Source organism: Mobula birostris, chromosome 1 (genome assembly GCF_030028105.1).
Source record: "Mobula birostris isolate sMobBir1 chromosome 1, sMobBir1.hap1, whole genome shotgun sequence".
Lineage (NCBI taxonomy): Eukaryota > Metazoa > Chordata > Chondrichthyes > Myliobatiformes > Myliobatidae > Mobula > Mobula birostris.
In genome coordinates this window covers 100906035-100929493 of record NC_092370.1, presented here as the reverse complement: position 1 = coordinate 100929493, position 23459 = coordinate 100906035, and positions in this window count along the sequence as shown.

The window sequence follows — 23459 nt, the reverse complement described above, 5'->3', positions numbered from 1 at the left end:
CCTATATGCACATTCAGAAAGGTCTGGAAATTGGAACACTTTGCTATTATCTTTAACTAGGTCATATATTCAGCAGCTGTTTTCATTGAACATAAAAAAAAAAACAGAACATGAGCCCATTGATCTACCAGGTCATGCTGATCTACCTAAAGCTACTCCACCTTCAACCTACCCTTTCCCTCCAATACAGCCTATAATCCTCCACTTTTCTTACATTCTATGTAAGAGTCTCTTCAATGTCTCTGCCTTACTACCACCCTCCCAGCATTGTATTCCAGGCACCCAGCACTCTCTGTGTAAATTAAAACTACCTCTGACATCTCCCCTAAACCTTCCTTTGCTCACCTCAAATGGATATTCTCTGGTATTGGCCATTGCTGCCCTTGAAAAAGGGTGCCAGTTGTCCACTCCACCTATGCCTCTCATAATCTTATACAACTCTATCATAATGTGTCTCATCCTCCTTCACTCCAAAGGGAGAAGTCCTAGCTTGCTCATTCTTTCTTCATAAGATACATTCTCTAATCCAGACAGTATCCTGGTATATCACTTCTGTATCCTCTCTAAAGCTTCCACATTTTTCCAACAATGAGGCAAGCAGAACTGAAAGCAATATTCCAAATGTGTAAACACAGTTTTATGGAGCTGTAACATTACCTTGTGGCTCTTGAACTCAGTCCCCACTAATGAAGGCCCACACGATACGCATTCTTAACCACCCTATCAACTTGTACAGCAACTTTGAGGGATCTATGGATTTGGACCCCAAGATCCCTCTGTTCCTCCACATTATGAAGAACCTCGCCATTAGCCTTGTACACCACAATCAAGTTCAATCTTCTAAGGTATTATCACTGCACAATTCTTCAGATTGAACTCTGTCGGCCACTTCTCAGCCTAGCTCTGCATCTTGCCTATATCCCATTGTAACCTCTGGCAATCTTCTACACTATCCACAGCACCACCAACATTCATGTCATCTACACACTTACTAACCCACCCTTTTAGTTCCATATCCAAGTTATTTATTAAAATCATAAAGAGCAGAGGCCTTAGAACAGATCCCTGTGGAACACCACTGGTCACTGACCTGAAGGTAGAATATCCTCCGTTTACTACTACCCTCTGACTTCTGTGAACAAGCCATTTCTGAATTTACAGATCAAAATTGTCACCACCACTGACATTAGATTTGTGAGTCTATAATTCCCAGAATTATCAAAATTATTTTCCCACCACTGACATTAGATTTGTGAGTCTATAATTCCCAGAATTATCAAAATTATCTTCCTTAAACAATCGAAGTACCATACCAATCCTCTAATGCTCTAGTACTACTCCTGTGGCAGGGAGATGCAAAGATCATCATCAACTCATCAGAAATCTCTTCCCTCATTCCCCTAGTAACCAGGGTATATCTTGTTTGGCCACAGGGACATATCTATCCTAATGTTTCTCAGAACTCTAATACTGCCTCTTTCTCAAAGTTTACATTAGCCTGTTCTATGTTTCACATTTGTCAAAGCCCCCCTCCCAAGTGAACACTAAAGAAAATTCTTCATTAAGGAACTCCCCTACGTCCTCCATTTCCAGGCACATTTCCCTTTTAATCCAGACTGGTCCTACCCTCACTCCATTATTGAATTTGGCTTCACTTGCAAACATCTCTGGAATGTAATGGATCATATAAAGTTCCACCTTCCAGCTTCATTGGATCCTTTCCAGTTCACCAACCACTCCAACTATTCCACTGATGATGGCATAGCTCGGCACACCTTTCCATCCTGTCCCACCTAGAGAACGATGCCTCATATGCCAGGATGTTGTTCATCCACTTCAGCTCAGCACGATCATCGCTCAAAGGCTGGTGGGCAAACTCCCTTTGTTGGGACTCATCACCCCTCTCTGCAACTGAACCTTGGATTTCTGTATGGAAAGACACCTGTCATTTTGAGTTGGCAGCAAAATCTCAAGCTCCACACTGACCACTGTTGACCCCCAGGGCTCTCTGCTCAGTCCGCTGCTGACTCACAATCATACTGCCAGATCCAGGTCAAACCACACCATCAAGTTTGCTGACGATACAACAGTGGTTGGCCTCATCTGCAGCGATGATGAGTCGACATACAGAGAGGATGTAGAGAGGCTCATCCAGTGATGCAAGAACAAGAACTTGATCCTTAATGTGAACAAGACAAAAGAGATGATTGTGGACTTCAGGAAAGCTCGTATCGACCACTCTCCATTGCACATCAATGGCTCTGTCATGGAGGAGTGAAAAACATAAAGTTCCTTGGTGTGCATACAACAGATGACCTAACCTCGACACATATCACCTCTTCACTAGTCAAGAAGGCACTACAGCATCAACACTTTCTGAGGAGAATGAGACATGCAAGGCTCCCTGCCCCCATTCTACCAACTTTCTTCAGGACAGCTATCAAGTGTATCCTGATTGGCTGCATCACTGTGTGGTTGGAAGCTGCAAGTCATTGGAACACAAGGCCCTACAAAGGACTGTAAAAGCTGTTGAAAGGATCACTGGGGTCTCCCTCTACCTATTTGTGATACTTACTGGGAACGTTGTGAACAAAGGGTCCGAAGCATTGTTGAGGATCCCTACCACCCATCCCACAACCTTTTTGACCCACTACTGTCTGGAAGGAGGTACAGAAGCGTCAGGACTAGGACTGCCAGGCTGGGTAACATCTCCTTCCCTCAGGCTGTGAGACTAATGAAAACCCTGCCACCACTGAGGTCTCATCATTCAGACAGCAAGCTGTTTACTGTTTATTATTTACTGTTTACCTGTGCTGCACACTACATGTAATTGGAATTATATTTTATTAACTTATTTATGATATATACACACAATCAAATGACAATAAACTTTTAAAATTACTCTTTAGATATAAACCATAGTGAACAGAGGAGAAGCAGAATGTAGCAAATAATTATTCCTGCTGAGGACTGAGGGCTATTTACATTAGTCATGACTTAATTGATTTAACATTGTCCAACTAACTACGGTATTAATATCTCTTTTACCACCACCGTGTAAAATGTAAGAGATCAGGATATTTAAGGTTAATACTATGTCTGCCATAAAACACAGAGAATGTGTGACTATAAACTTATATGCAGATAATCTTAATATTTACTACAATAGGCTAAAATATTCATAACTATCTCAGGAACATCTTTGTTTTCTATTTGATGTTCATTCTCTCAATGGTTTGTGGTCATGCTATCCTCAGGCTTTCCCATATGAGGCATTATTTCTTCAGCTTCGTTTTTTTTGCTTGAACATTCCAGTGTGGGCCCATGTCTTCACTCGTTGAAGTTATTAGTATTCAGTCAAAGGCCAATTCTGACCTGTATACTAGAGCATACTTGCTACAGCAATATATCACTGTGGTCATTGATCATTAAGCCAGCATGGGTCACAACGACCTCACCAAAGCCTGCTCCAAGAGGCAGCCAGCCACAGTACCATGTCAAAGCAGGCACCTTTAATGCTACTTACTAAATGATGCCTTACTGTTGTTTGTCAAGAACTCTATCACCTGTTTTTGTTAAATTTCATACCCTTCACTAACTCCACCTATTAATATTTTTACCCTTCATTGTTCTGTAATATTCCTTTTAGTAAATCTATAATTTATTGCTTTGTAAAACAAGTATGAAACCTCATTTCCCTCTTTTAACATTTAATCTAAGAGACTGGGATATCTAAGAATTGTGCAAGAAATTTAACATTTTCTTGAGCCTTAAACAGGTTCTCACCTGTTTATAAATATTGAGGATCATGAAATTATTTCCATTGAATCACTGTCTCACCGATAGTAGAATATGTGACAACATTTTCTTTCATCGGAAACTGGTGAGGAGAAACTGGGTTAATCACACATTTATATTGGTGATCATCAGCCTTCTCTTGTTAAAATACAGATTAAACAATCACTAGCTGAATGAGTGCAAATAAAATTTTACACTTATAGTCTTAATTGAAAAATTAATTAAAGTTAAGAAAATTTAAACATGTTGAGTAAAAGAGAAGGTGCAGCCCTTCAAATTATGTTAGAACTAAGCATTATGCCCAGAAATAAGATTGCATGTAATTGTCATGCACTAAAGCATGAATATATTCTTTGTCAATGATCAATTGGATTCCTTACAAGAAAAGTAAATAAATTAGTTACCAAGATATCAAGTGAGTGTTAGATTGGCCAAAACCCAGAACTAAGCTCTAAAACAGCACAAGACCCAATGCAACTCTTCATTTCTCTGAACAATACAGCCAGAAAGGACATCATCTCTCAACAATACAACCAGAAAGGACATCACCACTATCAATAGCAACCAGGTGTCAGGGACATAAACCTGGTCACATGGATGCTGCTAATGAAGGAAGACAGTTCCTCACAGTCGCTCAGATAGAAGCATGTCCGGAGGAGGTCCCATGTACCAATGGGGCGTGGAGGTAGGAACCTGTATGGTGATCTGTAACTACTGCTTATGCCTCAAGAATAGAGATTTTCACTGGGAGAATGTACTAAAGTGAAATGCTGTTCATCAGGCAATGCAGAGATGCTTTTGTAAGCCAGTTAACTAACAGAAGCAGAGACTTATTCAATCAGTGCACTGGATCTGCAAATGTGAGGGATTTTTTATACATCTTCTGGATTCTCCCATCTGATTAGCGTATTACATTGGTAGGAAGGATTGTATGTTTATGTTTCTTAACACTGCAGTATGGATTACATTAAGGCAATATATTTTACTTATGAAATTTGTCTCTATATTAAAGAGTCCTTTATATGCCATGTGACCACTTCCTGCTTCCTCTTCTTGTCTAGGAGGTGAGCCTACGGATTGTGAACAACAGGAATTCTGCAGATGCTGGAAATTCAAGCAACACACATAAAAGTTGCTGATGAACGCAGCAGGCCAGGCAGCATCTCTAGGAAGAGGTACAGTCCTTCCAGGTGAGGCAACACTTCACCTGTGAGTCAGCTGGGGTGATATACTGTGTCCGGTGCTCCCGATGTGGCCTTTTATATATTGGCGAGACCCGACGCAGACTGGGAGACTGCTTTGCTGAACACCTACGCTCTGTCTGCCAGAGAAAGCAGGATCTCCCAGTGGCCACACATTTTAATTCCACATCCCATTCCCATTCTGACATGTCTATCCACGGCCTCCTCTACTGTAAAGATGAAGCCACACTCAGGTTGGAGGAACAACACCTTATATTTCGTCTGGGTAGCCTCCAACCTGATGGCATGAACATCGACTTCTCTAACTTCCGCTAATGCCCCACCTCCCCCTCGTACCCCATCTGTTACTTATTTTTATACACACATTCTTTCTCTTACTCTCCTTTTTCTCCCTCTGTCCCTCTGAATATACCCCTTGCCCATCCTCTGGGTACCCCCCCCCGTCTTTCTTCCCGGACATCCTGTCCCATGATCCTCTCGTATCCCTTTTGCCTATCACCTGTCCAGCTCTTGGCTCTATCCCTCCCCCTCCTGTCTTCTCCTATCATTTTGGATCTCCCCCTCCCCCTCCAACTTTCAAATCCCTTACTCACTCTTCCTTCAGTTAGTCCTGACGAAGGGTCTCGGCCTGAAATGTCGACTGCACCTCTTCATATAGATTGTGAACAAAAACATATTCCTGATAGTCTTACTGTTTCTCCTGCTTCTGAAAGACACAGGCCTTTAGTCTCCATCCTGTCCTCCACCATGAGCTTCAATCTTCAAGTGCTGATGTTTGACAACACATAGTAGAGATTGATGAGATCTTTACATCTGCTTGGTTCACTCCTGGACTTTTACTGCCAAAGAAATCAGATTTTTAGGAGCCCTATGATATTTTCCATTGGTACCAGTAATTGTGTGACTGTTTTAATCTTCATTCAGCTACTGTGGTTAGAGACAGGGCTGGTTTGAATAGCCAGAGAAGTAAAGGGCAGTGATAGCCACTGACGATGTCCAGCATTGCTGACTTCCTCAGGATAAAGAAGCTGTACATGCTTCATTGAAAGACAGTATTCACCATGAGGAAATTCTCATGATTTGCAAGGTTTTACACATTGAGCCAGTGTTCCCGATTTACAAAAATATCTGGACTATGATTGATATATTCTGGGCCAGAAGGACTACACCCCAAGATTTTGAAAGAGGTAGCTGAAAGGATTGTGGAGGCATTAGTAATGATCTTTCAAAAATCACGAGATTCTGGAATGGTTCCAGAGGTCTGGAAAATTGCAAATATTAATCCACTCTTAGGTAGGGAGGGAGGCAGAAAAAAGGAAATTATAGGCCATTTAGCCTGGCTTCAGCAGTTGGGAAGATGTTGGAAAATCTCTATTATTTGGAGGCACATGTCAAAATAAGCCAAAGTCAGCATGGATTTCTAAAAGGGAAATCTTGCCTGACAAACCTGTTAGAATTATTTGAGGAGGTAACAGACAGGATAGATAAAGGAGCATCAGTAGATGTTGTTTTCTTGGACTTTCAGATGGCATTTAACAAGGTGCTACACATGAGGCTGCTTAAGAAGGTAAGTGCTCATGGTATTGCAGGAAAGATACTAACATGTATAGAATATTGGCTGACTGACAGGCGGCAAAGAGTGGGAATAAATGGGGTCTCATATGGTTTGTGACTGCCACTAGTGGTGTTCCAAGAGGTCAGTGTAGGGACTGCTTCTTTTCACGTTATATGTCTATGAAGGTTTACAAATTGAACTTCAATGAAGATGGTGCTAGTGAACAACGCGACCAAGGGTGTCCACCTCCATTCATTTCACCGAACTACTTCTTTCACCTCTTTTTGTTTCAACTATGGTTCTGCTACTGTTGGAGTCTATTATCTACATTTTGCTGGTGTGTTTTCAGGCCGATTAGTGATCTGGCACTTTGCTGTCTCCGAGTGGTCTTTGTGAAGTTTCAAGCAAAGTGTGCAGCCTTGAGACAGGTCATGGACCTATAATCGACCCTTTTTCTCCCTGATCTTGCTAACTAAATCATCAAGGAAGATTGAAATCATTAAGGAGAGTGGAGGTGAGTGGGTGTTCAGCACCATCTACCTGTGGGTGACCGGGTTCTCTCTCCCTCTCGCTTGCTGCTGCCATAAGAAGGTGACAACGTGCGATGGTCTCTTTCTCCCTCTCATCCATTGCTCCCAGAGAAAGATCCCTGTGTTTGAATGGCCTCTCTCTCCCTCTTGCTGGATACTGCTGGAGGATGGTGCTGGAGTCCTGGGTCTTAACCGATGTGGGTTGTGGTCTGGACTCTGTAGTTCGCATTATGATGTGTTTCTGGTTTCTGGTTGCCCCTTTTTTTGTTGCTATTTTGTGCAATTTTGATCAAGGAGAACATGCTCTGCAACCTGAAGTCAATGAACAACATAGCACTAGCTTGAACTGAACTGAACTGAGCTGAACTGGGTATGCCAGGAATGGTTCGATGATTTGTGACTTGATGTTTCATATTCTGTGCTTTTTGCTTTTTTTTTTGCTGTTTGCGTGATGTGTTCTTTTTATTTTGCACGTTGTGTGTGTGATGTTTCTCTCTGAATGGGGTCCATGGTTTTCTTTCTTTGTTTTGTGGCTCTCTGTGGAAAGATGAATCTCAGAGTTGTATACAGTACTGCACATATACTTTAAATTGAGAACTTTGAACCTGAACTTTGATACGGATGACTGAATTGATGGATTTGTGGCTACATTTGTTGACAATACAAAGATTAATGGAGGGGCAGGTAGCATTGAGAAAGCAGGAGTGCACAGAAGGATGGAATAGGAGAATGGACAAAGAAAGAGCAAATAGAATATGGTGTCGGGAAGTATAGAAGGAGTAAAAGTGCAGACTATTTTCTAAAAGGGAAGAAAATTCAAAAATCAGAGGTGCAAAGGGACTTGAGAGTCCTTGTGCAGGGTTCCTTAATTGTTAACTTGTAGGTTGAGAGTGGGAAAGGAAGACAAATGCATTATTAGCATCCATTGCAACAGGACTAGAATATCAAAGCAAGCAGGTTAGACTGAATCGTTATTGGTCAGACTGTACTTGGAGTACTGTGAGCAGTGTTAGGCTTCTGTTCTAAGAAAGGATGAGGTGGCATTGGAGAGGGTCCAGAGCAGGTTTGTGAGAATGATCTCTGGAATTAAAGGGTTAACACATGAGGAGTTTTTGATGGCTCTGGGCCTGTATATGATGGAGTTTAGAAGAATGAAGGGCAATCTCATTGAATCCTGTTGAATATTGAAAGGCCTAGATAGAGTGGATGTGGAGAAAAAGATTCCAATAGTGGGGGAGTCTAAGACCAAAGGACACGGCATCAGAATAGTGGGACACCCCTTTAGAACAGAAATGAGGAGTTATTTCTTTAGTCAGAGGGGAGTAAATCAGTGAAATTCATTGCCACTGACAGCTGTAGAGGCTAAATTATTTAGCATACTTAAAGTGGAGGTTGACAGGTTATTGATTAGTAAGGGCATCAAAGGTTATGGGAAGAAGCCTGCAGAATGGGGTTGGGAGGGATAATAAATCAGTCATGATGGAATGGTGGAGTAGACTTGATGGGCCGAATACACTAATTCTGCTCCTATGTCTTATGGTCTTATGGTCTAAATCTAAGGGTCAATGAGCAACACACACCAAGGAACTCAGCAAATCAAGCAGCATCTATGCAGAGGAATAAACAATTGACATTTTGGGCTGAGACTCTTCATCAGTACATTAATAAGAACAAGGGTCAATGATGCTCTGTGAATAAACATGCTTCTGACATATTTCCAGGTTCTCTGTTGTCAGAAACAAACAACACATGCTTTGATATCCTTTCACTACAACTTTTAATGATGGCAAAGTTGGAGATAAAGGAAAAAGTGGGTGCCAAATCTTTACTGAGTGTTAAATTATTATTGTGTGAACATTAGTTTTATTTGTAAATTGGAACCTGATATTGAGATAACATAAAAAAGGAAAAAAGTAGCTGACTTTAAATTTGCTTTGGATTAAAGTTATTGATTCTGTCAAACAAAAGTGAAAGTTAATTGACTGGGTACTGTAACAAGGAAAAGAAAGAATTGCCTGATTAAAAATTTACTTATAGTGACAGCATTGACTGAGAACCGTTTGTCCTATTTTCTTATTCATTTTCAGGATGGTCATATCACGGTTGAAGCCAGCATTCATCAATGTTTGTCCTTAAAGTAAATGGTTTACTGGATCATTTCAGAAGGCATGAAGCGTCAATCAATAACTGAAAAGCAAAATTCTGCTGAGAAACTGAAAACAAAATCAATAACAGCTGAAAATATTCAGCAGGTCAGATCGTATCTGTGGAAAGAGAAAAGCTATTTTAACACACGAGTTTGATTAGATCTGATGAAGGATTAACAATAACAGATTTGAATCTCCAGCCGCCACAGTGGGTTTGGAATTAATTTCTCCGGCTCAATATACACACATCTGAATAACTACTCCGGTAATTTAACAACTCCCCGAAATTATTTTCTTAGAGATTCAGTGTGGAGAAGAGCCTTCCAGTCCATTGATCTGCATTGCCCAACAACCCACCTGTCTAACATTTGCCTAATCACGGAAAAATTTACAATAACCAATTAACTTACTAATTGGGACGTCTTAATAATGTGGGAGGAAATCAGAGCACCCAGACGAAACCCACCCACCCAATAGTGAAATGGGTGAATAATAATAATAATAATAATAATTTTAATTCTTAAAAAACCTGAAAAAATGCCCAAATTTTTGACAGAAGGTAAAACATGTCTCTTACTTAAAGGAGAAATCACAAATGACCAATCAAAATATCATCCTATCACTTGCTTACAAACTATATATAAAATTGTAACATCATGTATCGTGCAATTAATCACCTCTTACTTAGATAACCACAATATACTTACAGATGAGCAGAAACGATACCATAAGGGTATAAAAGGATGTAAAGAACATCTGATAATAATTTCTGTAACTCTAAATCAAGCCCGGTGGAAAAGCAGAAATCTTTCATGTTGTCATATTGACTACCAAAAAGCATTTGATTATGTCCCACACTCAAGGTTAATACAAGTTTTTAATATATATAAATTACATCCTCTACTTGAGAAATTCCCATGACATCTGATGAAGTATTGGCATTCTATAACCACCCTATCTATCACCAACCAAAAAAGAACAACCACCATTGTCAAACTAGACTGAGGCATTTTCCAGGACAATTCTCTAAGCCCACTATGGTTTTGTCTGGTTTTAAACCTGCTCTCTAATTTACTGAATCAGATGAAAATTGGGTAGCAATTCAGGGACAACCAAACGAATTATATCTTGACAAACCTTGTATACATGAATGATTTGAAATTGCACGCTCCTTCATCAGACAAGCTAAAGAAATTCATTCAAATAGTTGAACTATTTACTAAAGATATAATCATAAACTTTGGACTAGATAAGTGCAAAATATTGAACATAAAGAAAGGTGCAACAGAGTTAGAATATAAAACAGAACAGCAGGATACATTATAACTGATGGATGAGTATGAAACATATCAGTATCTGGGATATCAATAAGCAAAGTAAATAGATCATAGTGTAATGAAGGAAAAGCTTTCGACATAATTTAGATCGAGGCTTAAGAAAAATAGCCAAACAAAGCTCAATAGTAAAAATATAACAAAGGCACTTAACGCTTTCTATATACCCATGTTAAAACATTCATAATATCTTGGTCTGAAACTATCTGGAAGATTTACAAAGAAAGATAAGAAATGAAATGACAAATTTTAGAAATCGCAATGTACACTTGAACACACTCAGATTCACACTACCTAGGACAGAAGGAGGAAGAGGAATAAGTCATTAAAAATCTACACAATAGTCAAATAAAACCTCTAAGGATATACTTTCATCAATGATAACAGGATTCAGCACTCCATGCAAGCATATGCAATTGTGAAAAGAAGTAAACACCACTAAATTTAAATGAAAGTACAACCCAGAAAAATTAAGAAACTATCACTGCAGAAGAATAGTTAACAATGTAAGAGCGCTATCCTCCATGGAAGAAAATCTCACAATCGGAGAAGATTAGATATTGACAACGAAGTGTCAAATGCCTGGCTCAGAGTTGGAGACCCCTTCCCAAAAACAGAGGGGTTCCTTGTGGAAACACAAAATGATCAAAAATACATAATAAAAGATTAACAAATTCAAAATAAAAAATACAGAAAACCAGAAACAACCCAACACATCACAGGTGCAATTATGGGTGCAATTTCCCCCTCCCCACCCCCAAAGAAGCAGCAGCATTCTAAAGACAAAGCAACACACACAAAATGCTGGAGGAATTCAGCAGGCCAGACAGTATCTATGGAAAAGAGTAAACAGTTGATGTTTTGGGTCGAACTTCATGACTGGAAAGGAAGGAGGTGGGGGGAGGGGTGGAAGAAGTACAAGGTGGTAGGTGATATGTGGGGTGGGGGGTGAAGTAAAGAGCTGAGAAGTTGATTGGTGGAAGGGATTAAGGGCTGGAGGTGGTGGAATCTGATAGGAGAGGGTAGAAGACTATGGAAGAAAGAGAAGGAGGAGGAGCACCAGAGGGAGGTGATGGGCAATTCAGGGAGATAAGATGAGAAGTTTTTCCACAGGAGAACATTTGATTTTGTTAATGTACTAATAATCTACTGTAATGATTTAAAACAATGTAGATTTAATGCTAGATTGCCTGTCAGCATTTGCCATTTTGTGTTGGGCACGTGGCGAAGTGGTTAAGGCGTTCGTCTAGTGATCTGAAGGTCGCTAGTTTGAGCGTCAGTTATGGCAGCGTGTTTGTGTCCTTGAGCAAGGCACTTAACCATACATTGCTCTAGTGTCTGTGTGAGGAGTGGCGCCCCACACAGACTTCCAATCTGTGCCTTGTAAGGCATGAAAATGCCCGATGCAGGCATCTCATGGCCTGAGTCGACGTTCCCTCCCCTCCATTCACCATTCTTTCACCTTAAGGCTCATAGGACATTCAAACATGTACTGATAATCTTCACAGCCATTCAACCTTACCAACCCTATCTCAGTCTTTTACTGCAGCCTGCAATCAAACTGGGTTGATAATATATGCATGAAGAAACTGTAGCATTGTTATTTGAGGACAAACTTTAGCTCATTCTAACTGATTTAAATTAAACTGTACACAGGATTAAATGCTCAAAAGCATTTATTAACTGAATCCAGAACTGGGTCTGCTCTTACTGCTCTCATGTGCTGTCATAATCACTTGACTGACCTCCTTCTCCTTCAGAGTGTAGTCACTAGGGTGAGAGGGTAAGCCAGGGGCTGGTCATTAGTGAAAAGCTTCATGGATGAAGAGGCTCTTGGATTCAGAAAGTAAGGGTCATAGACATTCCTACCACCTACTATGGCTCTATTACCAATCAAGCTTTGTCTATTTTCAGGTTTTTGTGTAACCAAGAGTTTACATGGGGAAGAAAGAAACTCCCGGGAAACTCAACCAGTTAAGCAGCATCTATAGAGGCAAAGGTGTAGTCAGCAGTATGGGTTGAGACCCTACATCAGATATCCTGATTGCAGTCTTTAGTCTCCAAGAATGTTATCTGAGCACTGAGCTGTCCTAGCAGTTAGTTTTTTTTTTGCTCCATATTCCTGTATCTGCATTCTGTCTTTTTATACAGTTCACATAAGGCATTTAGGGATGTGGGGAAAAGTTTCTGTTGCAAGCATGCAGACATATGGAGAAGAAACATTATTTTTCTCTTTTGCCAATTCTGACTAATCCTGTGCATAGTCTCTAGGTTAATCTGCTTACAGACCTCATCACAGCAGCTGCAATGCACGAAGAACCAATGTTCTCAGCTCTGATTTTGTGAAGCTTGGCAGCAAACTAGTCCAATGAGGAAGAAAAACACTGTAGAACTGATTGAATATATGGCAGGCAGAGCATTGGTGAGAGATCCATATGCTGCAGCAAGAGTGCCTGTTATGCTTGGTATTGCCTTTTATTCCACAACCTTCTGCAAGCCTTAATGTTGTACATCAAAAACACACACAAGATGTCACATTTTGTGCCATGTGGCAGTAAATGCTGATGACACCCAGAGGCATGCCTTTGTATTCCTGGAATGTCCCTTACTTGAACATCAAAGTTTAGATGTTAGTGAACACTTGAAAATACATGGTCACTGGTCAGTCTTTGTGTGCTACTCTTTGAGGGTGGTGAATCTGTGGAATTCTTTGCCACAGGCAACAGTGGAGGCCAAGTATGTATATTTAAGGTAGAGGTTAATAGATTCTTGATTGGTCAGGGCTTTAAGGGATACAGGGAGAAGGCAGAAGACTGGGGCTGAGAGGAAAATTGGGTCAGCCACAATGAAATGGCAGAGCAGACTGGATGGGCCGAATGGCCTAATTCTGCTCCTATCGCTTCTAGACTTATGGTCTTAAAATGGAAATAGATCCTTCCTATTTACTCTGCCTAGATCCTTTGTTTGTAGATCTCCTCTGCATCCTCACATCGCTCCTGGATAGAGGTGACAGAGGTGTTAAAAGTTGAATAGATGAAGACCCAGAGGCTGGGTTGTGTTGGTTCAGACACACCATCTGTAAATGCTGACTGCAAACTTCATCTGCTTCCACCTGCTTCAGCCAGATGCAATGGCCCCATTTTGTTGGTTATCTGCAGCCTCAAGACCTGTTCTCTGGCTCGAGCAAACACTGAACAATGAGTTGAATAGTGCAGAAAGTTTATGCCACAAACTGCAAACGATTTCAACAACCTCTAAACACCGTTGATTTTCAAAGACAATTTAGAACAATGAAAATAAAAGTAATTTTACAAAAATCTATTTGAAGAATATAACATTAATATTTAAAGAAAATGAAACTAAAATTAATGAAATACATTAAGCAGCTGGAAATACTAAAGCACATTATGCTAAAGCAAGGGACATTAAAAGCTGTATTAAAAACAAAAAATGTTAGGTACACAATTGGTTAGCTAGTGTGTTGCCTGCTCTCTGAGTATGACCAATATTTTCTGCTTTTATTTTAGATTCCCAACATCAGCAGTTTTTTTTCTGCTTTTCAATTACAGTAAAAGGTCTGCAATCCAGCACTCGCTGAATGTCATTGGCACTGGTTCCTTCAGTGTTAGAGCGATTGTTCCCTTGTTACCACCCCTCTGTCAGTCCTGTGATTTCCACCCCCCCCCCTACTCCCCACACCTCTGCCACTGGTCTAGAGTAAGGGGAAAGAAAGATTGATGAGTGCAAATTGTTTAATTCACTATTTCTCAGGTAGAACTTCTCTACAGGAAGGGAGACAAATGAATGATGGTAAATTATCCACTATCAGTCTGCACTCAAACATCTGTAATAAGGAAGTGTGCATCAACAATTTAAGGAGCGAAGATCAGAAAGAGAAAACTACAGACATGTTGGCTTTACATTAATAGGTAGGGAATATAGAAAATAATATGATGAGCAGGGTCAATGTGGAGCAAAGGTTCAAAGGTTCATTTTATAATCAAAGCATGTATGCAGAATACAACTGTGAGATTCATCTTCTCCAGAAAGCCATGAAAAAAGCATTGAGGCCATTGAAAGAAAAGACATTAACACCCCTCCCAACATGAAATAGAAAAAGAAACAAAAACTCACAGACCCAAAACCCCCAACCCCTCCCTTGCACAAAAACTAACAAATCACCCAATTGGACAATGGCAGCTGGAACATCAACATCAAATCCCAAACCCCCAACCTGCCTCTCTTGCAAAAGAACTAACATATTGCCCACAAGGGAAAAAATCAGCGACAGTAACATCAAATCCCCAAAAACTCCCGCTCACAAAAAAACACAATGCCCAGAATTATTCAAAACCCCAACCCGCCAAATGGCAACGAGAAAGAAGACACAGATGACAGAAGGAGACCAGTATAGCAATGGGAATTTAGCAGTATAGCAGCATTGGGAATTAAAAGATACAACAAGCAAGAAAGAAGGCAATCCTTTGAAGGTAACTGGTAATTATTTATTATTGGCACATGCACCATAATACAGGGAATAACTTTGTTTTGCATGCCATCCACACAGATCGTTACAAAATGTAAGTACACTGAAGTTATACAAAGGAAATAGCAATAACAGGCTGTAGAATATAGTGTACAATTACAGTGAAAGTGCAGTGCTGCTAAGCAATAAGGTGCCAGATCACAAGGAGTTACATTGGGAAGTCAAGAGTTCATTTTTATCCTACCAGAGGTCCATTCAAGAATCCCATAACAGCAGGAAAGAAACTGTGAATGTTATTTGAATATACAACAATAATTATGACATCTTAATGTAATTTATATTGCCTTATTAAGACCACAATTGGAGTACTATTTTCTGGTCTGCTAAAAATGTGTCAATTTCATCAGTTTTCATGTTGTTAACAAAAGAATTTACTCCAAGCTCCCTCTGACATGCAATCATGCTCTTGCCACTGACCTTCAAATGCAGAGAGGAGGCTTAGGTTCCGGCCTTGTTGTTGCATGAATATTCAACAAAATATTACAAATAAGCTGACAGCCTTTGGAGTCACAAGTGTGTGTGTGTGTGTGTGTGTATGTTTGTTTGTCAGAGAGAGAGGGAGATAGAGAGATAGACCCCCTTTCAAAGCAAGTCTGCCCTGGCCCAATATTACACAATATTTTATATGCTAAACATCAAAGGACAATTCAGGCTAAAGTCCAAAGGACAATTCCATATTTGTAATGCTTCCTTTGAACTACATACAACAGTTTCAAATGCCTGGATTTTCCCACCATCATACCTCCCTGTTCGCACCTATATTGTAGATACAGAAATATACACAATCAGTGTTGTCTGTTCCTCCAATTAACTTGGTTCACAGTTCTTCGGAACATAACTTTAACTGACTTCATCCCCTAGCCTTGAGGTTCATATATAAATTGTGAATTAAATCTAAAATGCAGCTCCGAACAGGACTTTCCCAAAATCCTCCAGACCCTTGTCCCTAAACATGAAACCTGTCCCGAAAATCATCCCTTTCAACCGTGAACCTAAAAAAAATCATGCCTTGATCCAAAAAACATGTCATGTATAATGTAACTTTTGTTTTCAATATACTGGTTCTAACTTTATATAGGTAAAATCATGAAAAATACCGATATTACACATTTAAGAACAAACTAAAGATCCAATCTTACCATGGGTTTTCAAGTTAAACAGTCCCTAAAAACCAAGAATTACTTTCTTTGCATTATTTATTTATTTTTGTAACTTATAATTGTTTTTGTCTTTGCACTATACTGCTGCTGCAAAGTAACAATTCTCATGTCATACACTTCAGTGATAACAAATGTGACTCTGATTTCTCTTCTCATTGCTGAAATTCTTCACCACCTCCATTTTCAGAAGAAATATTCTCGCTATATGACTTGCTGGGGTGAATCTGGTCAAGATGCTTACCCACTAAGAACACTCTATTACAGTTTAAACAGGCAACATTGCAGATTTTGACCACACTGAAACACCTGCTGTGACAATTGTAGTGGTCGTGTAGACATTTTGTTCTTACAGGTAGTGGATCACAAATCAGAATCACAATCAAAATGTGCCTGTAAATCAACTGTGCCATATGTGTCTCACTGGATCATATGATTTACATGAATACTCTCAATTTCACTCATAAGCAGAACAAGGCACCATTCAGAACGACAAACAGCAGCAGCCATTCCAGTTTCCCCTTCATCTGTATCCGATTTGTTAGGAAAATTCAAAAAACCCACATGATCTTTAACTTAAAATGTTCTTGTCTGTGAAATCTAAATTGAAATTTGGTTCTGAAAAATCTTATTTCTGTTCCACTGTCAGTGTGGTTTGGTTTATGCCAAAGGTTCCACTGAGTGCAAGGGAAAGTGCTGGGTTTGTATGCTGTAGTACTACGAAGATGTAGAACATCTCAATACTTTAACAGGACAATTGTCAAATGATGTTTCATACTAAAGGAAGAAATTCCCTGTAGACTTTGCTTCTTAACTGCATCTTTGATTTCCCTGTTAGTTCATTCAGCTTCTTTAGTAACATGGGAATACCAGGCTATGTTTGAAAACATTCCTTCATGTAAAATTGTTGAACTACTAAACTGTGGTCTGCCTTCAAAGGTTATTTCCTCCAGCTGACCATGATTTGAACATATTGCTGAAAGGTAGAATATCTCATGAGCTTAACTTCCAGCTAGAACTTACAAATGCCTTGTCTCTTTTCGGTAAAATATATGTGCCCTAACAGAAGGAGTTGCTTAGTGTCATGAGCCCTGTGGGCCTGTGCACCTGCATTTGTTAATTGTTATATAAGCATATAACCATATAACAATTACAGCACAGAAACAGGCCATCTCGGCCCTTCTAGTCTGTGTCGAACCCTTACTCTCACCTAGTCCCACCAACCTGCACTCACCCCTTAACCCTCCATTCCTCTCCTGTCCATATAGCTATCCAATTTAACTTTAAATGACAACATTGAACCTGCCTCAACCACTTCTGCTGGAAGCTCATTCCACTCAGCTACCACTCTCTGAGTAAAGAAGTTCCCCCTCATGTTACCCCTAAACTTTTGCCCTTTAACTCTCAACTCATGTCCTGTTGTTTGAATCTCTCCCACTCTCAATGGAAAAAGCCTATCCACGTCAACTTTATCTATCCACCTCATAATTTTAAATACTTCTATCAAGTGACCCCTCAACATTCTACGCTCCAAAGAATAAAGACCCACCTTGTTCAACCTTTCTCTGTAACTTAGGAAGTGAAACCCAGGTAACATTCTAGTAAATCTCCTCTGTACTCTCTCAATTTTGTTGACATCTTTCCTATAATTCGGTGACCAGAACTGTACACAACACTCCAAATTTGGCCTTACCAATGCCTTGTACAAATTCAACATTACATCCTAACTCCTATACTCAATGCTCTGATTTATAAAGGCCAGCAAACCAAAAGCTTTCTTCACCACCCTATCCACATGGGATTCCACCTTCAGGGAACCATGCATCATTATTCCTAGATCCCTCTGTTCTACTGCATTCTTCAATGCCCTACCATTTACCATATATGTCCTATTTTGATTAGTCCTAACAAAATGTAGCACCTCATATTTATCAGCATTAAACTCCATCTGCCATCTTTCAGCCCACTCTTCTAACTGGCCTAAATCTCGCTGCAAGCTTTGAAAACCTAATTCATTATCCACAACTCCACCTATCTTAGTATCATCTGCATACTTACTCATCCAATTTACCACCCCATCATCCAGATGATTAATATATATGACAAACAACATTGGACCCAGTACAGATCCATGAGGCACATCACGAGTCACCGGCATCCAATCTGACAAACAGTTATCCACCACTACTCTCTGGCGTCTCCCATCCAGCCACTGCTGAATCCATTTTACTACTTCAATATTAATACCTAACGATTGAACCTTCCGAACTAACCTTCCATGTGGAACCTTGTCAAAGGCCTTACTGAAGTCTATACAGACAACATCTACCACTTTACCCTCGTCAACTTTCCTAGTAACCTCTTCAAAAAGTTCAGTAAGATTTGTCAAACATGACTTTCCACGCACAAATCCATGTTGACTGTTCCTAATCAAACCTTGTCTATCCAGATAATTATATATACCATCTCTAAGAATACTTTCCATCAATTTACCCACCACTGATGTCAAACTCACAGGCCGATAATTGCTAGGTTTACTCTTAGAATCCTTTTTAAACAATGGAACAACATGAGCAATACGCCAATCCTCCGGCACCATCCCCGTTTCTAATGACATTTGAAATATTTCTGTCAGTGCCCCTGCTATTTCCACACTAACTTCCCTCAAGGTCCTAGGGAATATCTTGTCAGGACCCGGAGACTTATTCACTTCTATATTCCTTAAAAGCCCCAATACTTCCTCTTCTTTAATCATCATACTTTCCATAACTACCCTACTTGATTCCCTTACCTTACACAATTCAATACCCTTCTCCTTAGTGAATACCGAAGAAATTGTTCAAAATCTCCCCCATCTCTTTTGGCTCCGCACATAGCCGTCCACTCTGATTCTCTAAGGGACCAATTTTATCCCTCACTATCCTTTTGCTATTAATATAACTGTTGAAACCCTTTGGATTTATTTTCACCTTACTTGCCAAAGCAACCTCATATCTTCTTTTAGCTTTTCTAATTTCTTTCTTAAGATTCTTTTTACATTCTTTATATTCCTCGAGCACCTCATTTACTCCAAGATGCCTATATTTATTGTAGATCTCTCTCTTTTTCCGAACCAAGTTTCCAATGTCCCTCGAAAACCATGGCTCTCTCAAACTTTTAACCTTTCCTTTCAACCTAACATGAACATAAAGATTCTGTACTCTCAAAATTTCACCTTTAAATTAAATCAATTTCTCTATTACATCCTTCCCATAAAACAAGTTATCCCAATCCACTCCTTCTGAATCCTCTCGCATTTCCTCAAAGTTAGCCTTTCTCCAATCAAAAATCTCAACCCCGGGTCCAGTCCTATCCTTTTCCATAATTATATTGAAACTAATGGCATTGTGATCACTGGACCCGAAGTACTCCTCCCCAACACATACCTCTGTCACCTGACCTAGCTCATTCCCTAACAGGAGATCCAACACTGCCTCTTCTCTAGTGGGTACCTCTATGTATTGCTGCAAAAACTATCTTGCACACTTTTGAAAAACTCCAAACCATCCAACCCTCTTACAGAATGGGTTTCCCAGTCTATGTGTGGAAAATTAAAATCTCCCACAATCACAACCTTGTGCTTACTACAAATATCTGCTATCTCCTTACAAATTTGCTCCTCCAATTCTCGCTCCCCATTAGGTGGTCTATAATACACCCCTATAAGCATTACTACACCTTTCCCATTCCTCAATTCCACCCAAATAGCCTCCCCAGATGAGTCCTCTAACCTATCCTGCCAAAGCACCACTGTAATATTCTCTCTGACAAGCAATGAAACACATCCCCCTCTTGTCCCTCCAATTCTATCACACCTGAAGCAACGAAATCCAGGAATATTTAGTTGCCAATCACACCCCTCCTGCAACCATGTTTCACTAATAGCTACAACATCATATTTCCAGGTATCAATCCATGCTCTAAGCTCATCCACCTTTCTTACAATGCTCCTAGCATTAAAATAGATGCATTTAAGAAACTCTCCACCTCTTACTCTCTGTTTATCCCTCATGGTGCAAACAACTTTGTTATCTTTTTCTTCCTTCTCCCCTACATCTCTGGTCTGAGTGCTCCCGTTCTCTGTCCCCTGCCTATCCTCCCTCACACACTGTCTACTAGCTTTCTCTATTTATGAACTAACCTCCTCTCTCCTAGTCTCTTCAATTTGATTCCCACCCCCCAACCATTCTAGTTTAAAGTCTCCCCAGTAGCCTTCGCAAATCTTCCCGCCAGAATATTGGTCCCCCTGGGATTCAAGTGCAACCCGTCCTAACTACCTAGAATACTTAAGCACTTGTGCTTTCTGTTTGATTTTATCAAGTTTATTTTGATTGGCTTGGGTTTTCTGCATACAGTGATTATTTAAAGGAGACACTCAAGTAGCTTTAATTGTGGGGCCCTTGTGTGTTTCGAGAATGATTCATTTCACAGTGTTGCTCAGTCAAGCCCCAATGTTCAGTTGGAATTCTTATGAATAAAGTCTTGTTTCTGCCTCAACATGAGAATCTATCATTCTTCCGCACCTTGGTTCAGTCGTTTTCAGCACACGTCATGACAGAAGGACCGCGCGCAATAAATTGACCTCGTAGAGGTTCAACACTGGCTTGGACATCAATTGGCCGGAGGCAAGGTTTCCTTCTGTTCTTAGTGTTTGTTGCAAGGCTACATTCCAAGTTTCCCGAAGCTACGTTTCTCGGGTCCATATTTTGAGTTCATGTTCCAAGACTCTCGAGTCCACATTCAAGGTTGTCAAGGTTTCTTGAGTCTCCCATGGCCTTTCATGTTTCCAAAGCCTATTGCAGGTTTCTGAAGACTATTCCATGTTTCTATTCATCGTTTCCAAATTTGATTCTGTGTTCCTTTTAATTCTATGTTCCAAGTAAAATGGAATGTTCCCACATTTTTCAGCCCTGACTAGAGAGCATCAGGTCTGTTTTGAATTTACCAGCCCAGTCTCGAGTTCCTCTGGATCCCTGGGCCGTAATGTGCTGGTCTTAGGGAGGGAGGTACTGTCATGAACCCTGTGGGCCTGTATGAGATCTGTCTTCATTAATTGTCTTACCTTGAGTCACTAAGCCCTTGTGCTTTCTGTTGAGTCTTCCAAGTTTATTTTGAATAGCTCAAGTCTTCTATGTACTGTGTTTATTTAAATGGGACTCCTAATTAGCTCTGATCGCAAGGGTCCTTGTGTGTTTCGAGAGTGATTCATCTCAGTGTCACTCAGTCAAGCCACTGATGTTGTTGGAATTCCTGTGAATAAACTCTTGTTTCTGTCTCAACTTGGGAGTCTGTTGTTCCTCCACACCTGGGTTCGGTCGTTTGTCAGCGCATACTGTGACACTTAGACCTTATGCGCATTTGCACTTTTTCCACGTCTTAATCTACACAGCTGGCAGATCGATCCAAACTTGACCATTCTGTAAAACTTTCCATAAAATTTCTTTCATTACTCCAATCCAAAGCATTCCATATGTAACTCAGTCAATGTCTTTGGTCTTAAAGCTGTAGCTCATAGCTGACACATTCTCCATTTTTCCCTTCATCACATGACAATTCCCTTCAGTGGAACTAATTGATCTTAGCTCTTCATTGATACATTTCCAACTCTGACTAGTCACAAAAAGCATTTCTGTAATTGCTTTGCAATTTCCTAAATTGACACATAACATCATTAATCACTTGATTGGAGTGTGAACATTACTTTCACAGCTCACATTCTCAAGGAAAAGACTAGACAATACATCTGCTGCTTTAATCTGCTTCAAAACCTTGTATTTCATCTTGCATTCAGAATGAAAAAGAAGAATTGTCTATTGTTGCATCTGTGATCCTGTCATTAGTGGTGTAACCAGCTTTGCGTCTCAACTTCCCACTACTGGTGTCTGATCTGGTTCCAGAATCAATTGGCTTCTAAAATAAATTTGATGAATTGATGTGTTCTCATTGACATGAAATACTCACTCTGCTTTTTCTTCAGATGCTGCCTGACATTTTAAACTTTTAGTTTCTAATTTCCAACATTCCTAGAATTTTGCTTATTTTCCTTTTTCTAATATTTCCTTATGGTGTATTCATCCCACTGCCCGTGCCTGCTCTCAAAACAATACCAAGAATCCTATTCCCCAAATTATTTCCTTGTGACTTTTTCTTTCTGACATGCCTTCAATTCCCGTCCTACACCTGCCCTCCTTTCTCCATTCTCCTGTAATCCATCTACATCGGAGATACTTTATAACAACCTTCTAGGCAGAACATTCCTGGGATGTGGAAGGAGGGTCAACTGGCTGCTGTGCTTTACAGGTATTATAAACGTACTGTTCTTGTTTTACCAGTCTGCTACCTCATTGGGAACCAGGGGTCTCCCAAGCAGTCACAGGAAGAGCATATAGACTCCACAGAGACAGCAACGGCGGCAACTGGAATTGTGACACAGAAGCACTATTTGTGATGCTCACTAAGAGATTGATGGAACTTTTTGTTACCACGTTTGATGCCTGCAACTCTCTTTTTCTTTCTTTCTCTCTCTATTTGGAGATACAGCATAGAATAGACCTTCCTGGCCCTTTGAGCAGAGCCACCTGAAACCCCTGATTTAATCCCAGCCTAATCATGAGACAACTTACAACGACCAATTATCCTGCTATCTGGTTTGTCTTTGGACTATGTGAGGAAACTGGAGCACCCAGAGGACACCCCTGCATTCCAGGATGAGAACGTAGAACTATATTATGGAGGACACTAGGATTGAATTCCGAACTCTGATGCCCTGGGCTGTAATATTGTTAATCACTACACTACAGTGGCACATCCTGATTGGGGCATAATTTTGCTTGTCAAACTATGGGGTGCAAAAGAAACGTCATATTTTCTGTCTATTATTCACTAAATGGCTGACCAAAAGCAATTGCTTGAAGCACCATTCACAAGTGGTGTTGTACCGGGCAGGAAGAACTTTACTATCTAATTTTCATTCAAGCATGCTGCTGTGCTTTGTCCCTAATTGACTGATGATCTCTCTTCACTGCAAAAACCATCTCCAAATTCCACACCATCAAGGTTCAGGGAAAGGGAAGGAAAATCTCACCATTGGCTGCAAGGTTAACTAGACCAGCCACTAAATATTATAAACAAAAAGCGGGCACATGATGGCA